Below are 10,132 nucleotides of genomic sequence, written 5' to 3' on the forward strand. Positions count from 1 at the left end.
GTGTTTGGGTTTTGCTTTACATTCCTAGTTCACATTAAAGAAATATTATACACTGACATAGATTCATAGCAGAAAGCAACTTGCAGCAGATAGGCTCAGACAGAAGCAAATTGAGAGCTCTCTAGACTGTCGCGGGGACACACATTAGAGAACCAAAAAAGGAAACCTTGCCGAAGACGGGCGCAGACGATTAAAACAAAACTTAAATAGACCCCCCCCCCACTCAGGGGGGCAAAAGCAAAGTATGCGGGTCATAACTTAATTTGCGAGGTCACTCATCCTTAATCTTCGGAATCTTGTATTGCAATAATTAAACAATCTGTAGCTAAAATACGTTTCAGTGGAGCACATCATTTATATGAACAAAGAGATATTATCTAAATACAATAAAACTAAAATGTCCTAATGTCCTATATGCGTGTTTGTTATTAAATCAATGGAAAGGTTCTGTCTGTGAGCATCTTAATGTTTGTGTACGGTTTATTTTTTGGAGTGGCGAATCTCGAATGTTTAGCCACGAGGAATTATGTACATTTTATGTTTATTACTCTGATTTCTGCAGTTTTATTTTTAGCTTATATTTTTTTTTCTTTTTCGGCTTCTCATTGTCATGTTTATAGGGCAGATCATGTTGAAAAAGTTGTCGAGATCAGTGGCGTAGCAAGGTGCTCGTGGGCCCGGGTTCAAGTTTATGATGGTGCCCCCCACCCACTAGAAGGGTAAATGAAAAAAAAATCCAGTCACCATGTATGCATCAGCAGGTTATTAAAAAAAAGTAATTCCTTTGGTGGTAATGCTTTATATAACACAATGACTGCAAAGTAAAATTATATAAGTATTTGATATCTTTTGTTTATATTTTTAAAGTGCCCGTTTTGGCCCTATTGGTCTTGGGCCCGGGTTCATTGAACCCCTTCGCGCCATGGATGCTACGCCACTGGTTGAGATAATAAGATGAGTTTTTAGATCGGCCAGCTCTCAAAACATTTTGTCTTTTAATTGGCTGTTGTGTGACAAGTTTGGGGCGCTAGATATGTATGCAACATTCCCTGGAAACACCCTACATGGGCATGTTGCGTGTATTTATGTTTATCTATCTTTTCTTTTTGTCTTGATGTCCTGTGATGACATGTTTTCCCTCAATATGGGAACCAGACTTCCACATGAATGGCCAAAGTCAGACTGTTGGCTGGACCAGTGCGAGATAGCAGAATGTTGTTGAGTTTGGCCACTTATATATCATTTAAGAATATTTGGCGGATCGGGTACGGTAAACGGCGTTTATTTTTAGCTATCCAATAGTGTTAACTTTAAATAAGTTATTAAGTTCTATTGAACATGAATGTGTCGTGCGCATTTAGGCATCGCCAATTTGGTTTTGCACCGTTTTTTACATTATGTGTTGACGTAATTTCATTCTCACTTCCTGCTTGTCACTGTATGCTGTGTGGACCTTCTTGGGGATACACTGCTCTTGATCCCCTCTCTCTCTCTGGTAATTTTATAGATGAACATAAATCTGAGAGGGTTATTCTCGTGTCTGCTCGGTTCGATTCGACATTACTCTTTCAATATTCCTTTAGTAGAGCGATGAGTGGGAGAGAGAGAGAGAGAGAGAGAGAGAACAAAATGTATGAATACCTACGCTCAAAGAGTAAACCGAAATCTATCAACCAGTTTAAGAAACATCTCATTGGGGTTTAAGTTGCAGTGTAAACAAGGGAAAATCTTGCAGACATTTACAAGGCCCTGAAAATATACGAGAGAATTCTCGTTACATGTATTTCTGAAGACCTGTCATCAAAATGTGGTAAGGAATAAATGGGAACTCCAGACATCCCTCAGTACTGTATATACAGGCGCTCGTGTAAGTGTACAGACATAATTAGGCCCCCCCCCCTACCATCAAAGAATCGCAGTGTTCCTTTTATCGATAGAGGTCGTACTTTTGGAGTTCACTTTGTCTCAATTTAGTTGTACTCCTAGGACAGCCCTGCTCACTGGCGGATCCAGAACTTTGGAGTGGGGGGGGGGGCGATTTTTTTCCAAACCCTAACCCTAACGCCCAGTAAACCCTAACCCTATGCATAAACGTGCGTACAGCATATAAATAAATATATATATATATATTCGACATATGAGAATAAAATAAGACTGTTTCTCAATCTTCGGCGAAAAAAAAACAAACCAGTCTTTCTCTTGCAAGCTTGGGGGTCTGGGAGCGCGCGGTAAGCTTCTTCAGTGGGGTTCTGGGCGAAGCCCGACGCCCAAAAGCGTTTTCTTGCATTTTTCACTGCAGAAACGCATTCTTCTGACATCTACAGCTGATTATTTATCAGTGGGGTTCGGGGCAAAGCCCCGACGCCAAAAGCGTTTTCTTGCATTTTTCACTGCAGAAACGCATTCTTCTGACATCTACAGCTGATTATTTATCAGTGGGGTTCGGGGCGAAGCCCCGACGCCAAAAGCGTTTTCTTGCATTTTTCACGGCTGAAACGCATTCTCCTGACATCTACAGCTCATTACTTTTTAGTGGTGTTCGGGGCGAAGCCCCGACGCCAAAAGCGATTTCTTGCAATTCTAACTGCAGAAACGCATTCTCCCGACATCTACAGCTTATTATTCATCAGTGAGGTTCGGGGCGAAGCCTCGACGCTAAAAGCGTTTTCTGGCATTCTTCACTGCAGTAACGCATTCTCCTGACTTACAGCTCATTATTCATTCTATTATAAAGTGCCTTTTGAATAATGAGAAAAATATTCTAATATGAATTTATAGTCCCTTATTTAATACATTGCAAATACAACTGATTTGTTCTTTGAAAAGATAAGATACCCCACATATTTAGATTAAGGTTTTGAGGATCGTCGCCGAAAAAAAAATCGATAAATAATATTCAATAAAATTCTAGTATAGATTGTGAGTTATAGTCCCAAATTTATTTAACTAGAAAAATATGAGATAGAGTAAAGGTTGGAAAAAGTCGACTAGGAAAAGATTATCTGGCTTTTGAACTCATCTCAACCGTGACTGTTATATTGAAAAATTTCGTTTGAATTATAACTTTTCCAAAGCAAAGTTTTTCTTAAAATAGTTTTGATAAATTCATGTCAAATTACACAAACTCTGTCTAGAAAGGGGAAGGGCGGTAAAATGAAAACGATTAATTCTCGCTCCTTTTTATAATTCCTGCTAATGATTGACTTTTTGCATTAAAGAATAGGGGTTGGGTGACTCGATATAAGAATTTACTTTATAGCATATATAAATTATATTAGTGACAGATTTTTTTAAATTTTGTAATTTCTTACTATAATACAAAAAGAAAAAGTATTGATTTGTCCGATGGGGGGAAGGGTATTGCATGTATCGCACTTCCACCTGTTTATATTATATAGATATTCGACTAATTTTGTTCACATACTATGATTTCTCCATAAAAGTAGGACCGCCCCCCCCACTCAAAGGGTTTAGATGGGAAGGGCGCTGGAGGTATTCGCTCTTCCCCTTCCAATCGGCCAACAGGTGAACGAAATTATACAAAGACCGGTTAAAATACCAATAACAAGTTTTAATCATATAGATATTTAATTGATTCTGTTAGCCAGCTGTGATTTCTATAAATAAATAGGACCGCCCCCCCTCTCGAAAGTTTATGGTTGGGGGGGCGGATTGATGCCATCGCCCCCTCCCGACCCTACCAAATCGGCCAAAATACTAGAAGAGGGGCGAAATAATCTAAAAATAGGTTGAAATATAAATAATTAGTATATATTATTAACATAAGTAATAAATTCCAATACAAATTGTGTGAATTCTTTACTATAATTCGTCCGCCCCCCCCCTTTCGGGTCGGCCGAGTGGGGGGGGGGGCGATCGCCCCTACCGCCCCCCCCCCCTGGGCCCCTGCTGTAGAGAATAGATACGTAATTGAAGATTATTTCGTTCACGCCCTTTGTCTCTCATTTCAGATTCTTTAGATACGGTAAAAAAAATTGTAACAAAGAAAATTTGTGTCAAATAAAGTCAATTTGTACGATTGTAAACTGGAATAGAGATGCTATACACGGATACTGGGCAAAACATACTAAGAACGCATCACAAATGAGGATATTCGAAACCGGATCACAATCGCAATTAATGACATGCTGATCATTGTCAAAATAAAGCAAACTAAAACTTTACGGTCATATCACAAGGTCCTCAGAGCTCGTAAAGACCTTGCATCTGAAAAGAGTTGACTCACCAGGAAAAAAGGAGAAAGGGAGAGGAAGCGACGAGAAGACACCATTAAAGAATCGACGGGCCTGTCATTAAAAGGAGATTCTGTTCAAGAAAAACAAGGCAGAGGAATGGAGAAAGACGTTCGACAGATCATTTGTGGTACTCCAAAGGCTTCGACAGACTGAGTGAAAAGTGAAGGTAATATTGAAGATAACATTTATGTAACAACTGCTATCAAAAATTGGGGAGGAGGTGCCACCTTTGTTGTGAGTTGGTAAGGTTTTATCATTTACAGTTTACAGTAAAAGCAAATTATTGCAAGGGATGACCATTCAAAATTATATCTTATCTATTACAAATGGTACTTCAAAAAAGAAGATAACTACATCCTACGCCTTTCATAAGTCAATCTAGCAATGCATGTTAATCAATGACTTAACTTTGCTAAGTCTTTGGTTTCCATGCCTGATTCAGGCAACCTATTTCACTCTTAAATGGCACTAGGAAGAAGGAGAACTTGTACGAATTTGTTCTAGCGTATGGAATAAAAGATGTACCTCCATCGTTGTGTCTTTCTGAGTATTTCATTAGGTTTAGCTTTTCTATTTGTAAATTATTAAATTTTGTTTTTATATTTGAAGGTTATGGTTCAGTGTTTTATGTATTATATCTACTTTACTTTTTATTCTTCTGTCCTGAAGTGTCTCTAAGTTTAGTGATTTTACTTATGGTACTCCTCTAATCAATTTGGAATACTCGTGTGTTATAAATCTAACTGCTCTATTTTGTATCTGTTCCAGTTTCTTTATGTTTTCATGAGTTAAGGGATCCCTCCCATTACAATCCCACTTATTTAGTCAATAAGTCCACTTTAGCCCCGCCATGATAGATGTGACTAGTCGTTTAAAATTTAACTCATCTTATATTTATATGATTCATATCTTGAATGATAAAAATACTGCCTATAAACTCGCATTATATTTCAATAGTACATTTATAATTTGTATCACTGCTAAATTGCTAAATAATCTTGTTAATAAGAAGTTAGCAGGTCCGCTGCGGGTGTCACTTTTGGCATGTATTGTAGTGTCCTCAGATCTTCGCCCCTTAATCTTTGTGATATTTTTTTTTCTGTTTCATGGGATTTAATTTTAAGAATCATAATCTTAGTTTTATTATCGGAATTATTTCCCTTAGTTCATATAAATGATATGCTCCACTGAAACGTATTTTAGCAACAAATTGTTTAATTAATACAATACACGATCTTAATGAAAACGTTTTTGAAGTCACAAAAAAATACCAAAAAAAAAAATAAATTTAATCTTGCGATTTATGTAGGTTATAATAAACATCGATACATAACCCAATAACTGGAGGAAGTGAATTTGATGGCTACAAATGAGATAAAAGTAAGGTTACAAATACAGTTTGTGTGGACCACAAACTCAAAATCGGTCCCCGAAGTGGCCCATCCAGGATCTTCTGTGTGATAGGCAGATGTGATATGCACTACGCTACGGAAACACATGGAAATGTACAATATATTTATAATCGTTCCTTATACTTTCAGTTTGATACTGTTACAAATGAACAGTGACAAGTAGAGGTCAACGTGTGACCCCAGCGAGATGACACAGCAGTTAGTGTTCTCTGGAATCTACGCGTATAAACAAAGACAGGATGTGACGTGTCCTCAAGTGTTGTTCCAGGGGAAAAACAGATCTAAGAAGGGGGCAGTTACTAATGAACAGTGACAGATAGAGGTCAGTACGTGTGACCCCGGCTTGATTACACTGCAGCAGGTGTTCTCTGGAATCTGCATCGAAAAACAAAGACAGGATGTGATGTTTCCTCACGGGTTGTTCCAGAGGATACTAGCAGTGTTTGTGCAACTTTGGAGGAGCGATTAGGGACTCTATATAAGCCAGAGAGTTAATGTGAAAGTCAGTCGTATGGAGTCGTGAGTGAGCTGTTACAGTCGATACAGACGATGTAAGACGTGTGCGACTCTAGTGGAAGAGAAATGTGTACGACTCGATGCAAGTTAGCTAGGGTAGAGTTAACTGTCGTTAAAGCCTATACAGCGAACTACAGTGGACTTGAGCCGTTACAGTCGATACAGTCGATGTAAGACGTGTGCGGCTCTGATTCGGTAGACTTGAGTACGACTTGGTTCAGCTTTGGGAGACCTGGAGCGACACTGGGAAGTGTGTCGTTTGTCTGTTCTGTGGAATACGGCACGATGCATGTTGACAAGAGATAAATTGCAACAAAGTGAAGAGATGAATTACAACGAAGTATAGCTAACTGTAAACTGACAGATATTGTACAGTCTTCTACACTACATGTTACAGTGACGAATTGTTAGAGTTAATAGTCATTAAAGTTATATGAAGCTGAAAGTTGAGTCGTCAAGTTCTTTGCAGTGTTTTTATTTGTGTGCCTACTAATACATTTAGCCAGAAGATTCAGAAATACGTAACAATACCATAGTTATGTTACTTAGTATCTCAATAGTCATTTGTCATACAAACTAGACATTGATCTAGCTAGATATAGACTACAGACCTAGTTTTAGATCTAAATCTAGATTCAAGATCTAAGCCTAAGCCTAGATCTAGAAATAGATTTAAGTCTAGATATAGACTAATTATAGAAATAGATCTCAGCCTCTAACTCTAGATCTAGAGTTAGATATAAGTCCTTCTAAGTCTATATACTATATACTATATCTAAGTAGAGTTAGTTTTAAGACTCTAAGTCAGTCTAAGTCTATATCCAAGTCTAGATATAGATATAGAATCTTGATATAGAAGCTACTATATGTAGACTAGATATGTAGGCCTATAGAGATCTATGTCGATCTGGCCTCTATTTATTGTAATTTAGATTCAGATTGTTGTAAAGTGTATAGGCAGCCTAATGAGGATGTGTGAAAACTGCGCGGTAAAAGTAGTTTTTTTTTAAATTACAATTGAAACGAAGTTCGTATTAAAATTCTTTTTAAAAACAACATTTGAATCATTATTCTATTCCATGAGTTAGTTAATAAATGGAAAATCTATTTTATAATGATTCATTGATACTTTTTCCATTGTGACCTTTGCTGCAATTTTTTGTACCAATGCGTGAATCTATGAATGAAGCTTGATTTATTAATGAAGAAGCCTGTGACCTTTTTAATAAGACTTACTTCCCCTGAAGTTTTTCATTGAAAAGTGGTGTAATTTTTTGAAAAATCTGCTTGCATATATAATTTTAAAAATTATATGGTTCACTTTTGGAAAAGAAAAAAGTAGCCGTTGCATCAGAACTTTGAATGATCTATATTATCATCATGTCCGATTTTCATTTTCTCTTCTAGTTTCTGAGATCTAAACGGTACGGACGGACAGACAGGTCACACAAAACTAATAGCGTCTTTTCCCCTTTCGGGGGCCGCTAAAAATTAAACAAAAGCGAAAAAATAAAAGAAATTACGCTATTTATTTAAAACGTATCGTACTGCAAAATAGCATTAGGCACAAGTGCCAGGCCCCAACCAATCGGAAGCCTTAAGCAGCTGCCTAAGGCCGGCCCTGGCAATAATCTCTCCATCAGTGTTGATTATAATTATTTATTTTTGTTTGATATTAAAAAGGAAAGTATTGAGTTATATATCTGTATGTGCGGAATCCTTCCCATTAGATAAAAAACAAACGATTTTTTATAAATGACTTCTTGTATAGAGTAAGAGTACTTTTACTCCTGCTCAGTGTCAGTGATATTAGCAGGCTTTTAAAAAAAGCTTAAGTCGAAGCGAATTTACGCTGCAACAATGTCAACCTTTAATTACTGCTTATGTTTCACTTATATCGTAGTAACTCTTATTTGATGAGGGTTAAAAAAATGGGATGCGAACATCGTGGAATAGTGAAGATCATTAAACTATGTGAGGACTTACTTACTAACATAATGGCATCCAGCTGTTGAAGATGTAGTCAGTGAGCTGTTAACTGTACTCCAGTAAACATGGCTTGATGCATACGTTGTTTGGGTCAGTGTTTCTCAAAGGATAATTCAAAATTCAGCATCTGCTAACTCCAAAATAAAATATCTTAATGGACAATATCTTAATGGACACCAGAGTACATCTGAATATCCATTTTTATTAATAGTCCTCAATCAAAGAAACGTATAATTTTTTTTGATATCAACTCATTTAAATATGCGCACCAAAGTCCCACTTTCAAAACTTAAGGGCATGATTTAAAGATTATCTCTTTCTTTAGCAGACAGTAACAACAGTGTCATGTGGCCAGCATAAGAACCAACCTCCTTAACCAGGTACTAAATAACGTTGGGTGGACTTCGGTTCATCTAAAAAAAAATTCAGAAATGTAAAATCCCAGTCTTCACCGACACTCGAACCCAAGATCTCTCGGTTCGGAAGCCTAGCGCTTTACCGCTTTTACCACGCATCCTAACTATGTGCATTATAAATAATAAAGTAATTGGTTAATTTTTTAATTGATTCAGCTTTTGTTACGTACCATAAATAATTGTTTAAAGCTTCAACGTGATCTGAGAATGGGTTTGGAAGAACTAAAGTTTACAACTATTTAAAAGGACAAACCCGACATATTAAACCATTAGTTTTGGTTCTCGCGTTAGTGATTTTATGCACCTTTCTCGAATGTAGAATTTAAAGCTGTATATAGAAAAGTAAAAAATCCCCACTCACAACCTCTGCGGGTAATCTGTCTCCTCATTATGTTTGCCCAGTAAAGGAACAACTAGGTCAAAATGCAAATCTCCTTGCAATGTATTTACTTATTTAAGTAATTAAAAATATTGTTTAATTTACGAGATTGATTGTAAAATAAAATGGAGTGTTATAGTTCATTAATTCCTACTAACACCTCACACTGTCGTCATGGTAACAAAAAAAAATATTTTGCCAACTTTTCAAATAGACTCGTGCTGCGTGACAATCTGTCTGTGGCATTTTAGGTCTCGAGAGACGATCTTTTCCCTTTGCAATTTCTTGTGTGACTAAAGAGGCCAATCCTTGATACACAGCTGCGATCGCAGGTTGGGCATATGTGATCACCAGACGCCGTTGCATTTTCACCCTTCTTTCTGCTTCTGTGGTGTATGGCATCTGCAATCCGAGACCCCTCCTTTATGCTCTCTCTCCATGTAGATCTATTCAGTGCTACTTTTTCCCAGCAGCTAGTGTCGATTTTGAAGAGCTTCACGTCGCGTTTGCATACATCCGTATAACGTAAAAGTGGGCGACCAGCGGCTATCCTGCCTTCTATTTGATCGCCATACAGGATGTCTTGCGGAAGTCGACCTACTGGCATTCTACGAACCTGGCCAAGCCAGCCAAAGCGTCTGCTGCTGATAACAAAGCGGATGTCCTGGCATCCTGCTCTTCGTAGCACTTCATCATTGGTTATCCTATCTTGCCACCTTATTTTAAAGATCCGCCTTAGGCATCGGAGGTGGAAGACATTCAGCTTTTTTTCCTGCCATGAGTAAGTTAACCAAGTTTCACTTCCGTATAGCAATGTGCTCAACACAAAGGTCCGGTAGACTAGGGCTTTAGTACTGCTAGTCAGCAATATGTTTTCATATAATTTCATGATTGAAGTTGACATCTTGTAAATTTAATATGCGTGACAATACATTTATAAAAATGTCCCAAATATCACTTCTTATTAAGTTCTTATAGTATTGCATTGATTAAACTTTTTATTTTCAGTGACAACGTTCTATCCATGGGATTCAAGGGGAACTAGAAATCAAAACACACGCTTTCTTTTATTAATAGCTATCTAAGGATGTTTTTATTATAATATTATACGTATTTGTGATTCTTTTGCCATATATCTAAAATATTTTTTATTTGCTGGGTTTA

The sequence above is a fragment of the Biomphalaria glabrata genome, chromosome 15 (genome assembly GCF_947242115.1).
Source record: "Biomphalaria glabrata chromosome 15, xgBioGlab47.1, whole genome shotgun sequence".
Lineage (NCBI taxonomy): Eukaryota > Metazoa > Mollusca > Gastropoda > Planorbidae > Biomphalaria > Biomphalaria glabrata.